We start from the raw sequence: 2500 nt of genomic DNA on the forward strand, positions 1-2500 counted from the left end.
AGACAAGGTAGGGGTAGGAAAGGATGTAGTAGGAGGAGGAGGCAGCGTAGCCACTTGGGAAGTAGTAGAGATTGGAGTGTCTGGATTTAGAATGGCAAAATAATTTAACTGGCAGAGGGATGGGGTACAAGTGGGAATGTAAGGAAGAGGAGGAAGAGATGCTGGAGGATATGTAGAAACATCTTGAGAAGGGGAAGAAGCAGAGTGAAGGACAGCACTAGAATAGAGAGCAGGAAAAAGTGTCAATGTTTTCTGAAGGCTGGGTAATGACCTGAATGAATGACTTGGAACGGACTAAACTGACAGCAGTGTTCCGACATGACATTAATCCCTCAATGACGGCATCAGAAATCTCTTGGCATCCCTGATTCCTTTGACTTCTGGCAACCATCTGGCGTTTGGCCCAGTAGTCCGCTACAGATATTGGAACTTTCTGCTCAACCTTGCTCTAGCACGTCATGATACCTACAGCTGTACATGATGAGTTGGTTTGATATGACAGTTATAGGCATGGCCTGGCAGTAAAAGGTTAAAGCAGAGCGAGGGGTCAGAAAACTAGAAAAGTTAAAGTTGGTGGGGCTGGCTGATATAGGGAGCAGCCTCAATGACCCAAATATAGGCACAAAATCATTACTGACCATGGTAAGCCTGGAGTGTGAGGGGAATACCATGCCTATAGCTCCCTGTAGCCTTTCAAGACAGACTCAAAGCCAGCCTTTTATCCCTTCAACACAGCTCTCATATCTTAGGAATTGGACAGAGGAGGAGGTTGAAGAAGAGAAGGAAAAGCAAAAGGGGAAAGAAAAGTGCAAAATTGTTTGAACCACGGGCTGATGCCCAAGGTAAGGGAGATCCCCAACACTGGGCTTTAATCTCCGTCTCCTATGCCCTACTCCCTCCATAATAGCAACAGGCATGGGATTGGGGTGGGAGAGTTGGCAAGGCATCAAAAGAGTCTCAACCTAATATTGCATCTTGCTCCCAACTACTGCATATAGCTTGTAACGTCATGGCCAATCACTGTCATTCCTCTCAGAAATGTACTACCCTTTTGGTTAATCTTTACAGTATAAATGCAAATTGAAGACATTAATCTTGTAGAGGACAACAAGGTGCAGTCATCGATAGAACAAGCACATTCAAAGTCCACGATTTGCAACAACAACAACAACACAAAAAAAAAATCCTAACCTCTTCTGACTGCCGTGTTTCCCTAGCCAATTGCCATGCTTCCCTAGCCAATTTCCATGTTTCCCTAGCCAATTAGGGTGTTTCCCTAGCCAATTACGGTGTTTCCCTAGCCAATTATGGTGTTTCCCTAGCCAATCACCATTTTTCCCCCACCTTATTTCCCTAGCTGATTTCTAGACTCCCTCCTAATCGCCCTACTTGTATAGCGGGGGGCCATCAGGGTTAATATTATAACTTAGGAAGGTACAATATTAACCCTGGGGGCCATCAGGGTTAATATTATAACTTAGGAAGGTACAATATTAACCCTGGGGGCCATCAGGGTTAATATTATAACTTAGTGAAAGTACACATCATAAACAGTTTGCCAGTACTCAATGCTAATATCAACAACACAAGACACTTAACAAAAATAACCAACGAACTATACAAAACCTCAAACACTTCATAAAAAGCATATCAACACTAAATAAGGTTAATGTTAACGAGAGTGACACACAGTGATAGTGGAAAATAGCCACAGAGCATAATAAACAGAGTAAGACGCACTACAGGCACATCTACCGCAGCCGCACATTTACCAGGAAGGACGAAAATATAGCCACACCCCCCCTTTCACATAGCCAGAGTTCTTAATCTCGCGTTTTCCTTAAGTAGGTACAAAGATCTAATAAAGGAGGGTACATGGAGGGGGGGGGGTTGCCTCTAGTCCAGGGGATGAATAGAAGGTAGGAAAGGTTAGGTTTGGATTTAGGGTTCGCATGTCTTCCTGGTTTTGGGGACTCTGGAGGGTGCGTCGCTCTCGGTAGCAAATACCAACATCAATAATACAAATAAGAGAATAAATATGCTACCGACTCTCACTCCAAAATAACCAACCCCCCACGGCAAAAATTCAAACCAGAAAATAAAGTAATGCGTATCTGTCATCCCTCTAACAAGGTTTTTAAAAAAGGTTACATACACACAAACATACATTAAGCAAAAGTTCAGCTTCTAAAAGTAGTTCAATTAACATGCAAACAATGTCATTAACTATAATTGAAGTCCCTAACGTAGCCTGGAGATCTAGGCGGCCCAGTACACAAGAGGGAGAGAAGGGCAGGACTGAGGGGCGCGGGGAATGTAAATACCAGCGTAATTAATAAAATATGAGCGATATTAGACGTAAATATGGCAAGGGAACCGCAGGGAGAGGTTATAAACAACGCCGTGTCTCACTTGGAACAGTTTTAATCCTCCTGTGTGCCGAGCTCCTGATGAAAACTGCGTGCCCGAGGAGTTCCAGCACCTCAGCGAAGACGTGTGG

This window comes from Penaeus chinensis, chromosome 39 (assembly GCF_019202785.1).
Source record: "Penaeus chinensis breed Huanghai No. 1 chromosome 39, ASM1920278v2, whole genome shotgun sequence".
NCBI classification, from domain to species: domain Eukaryota; kingdom Metazoa; phylum Arthropoda; class Malacostraca; order Decapoda; family Penaeidae; genus Penaeus; species Penaeus chinensis.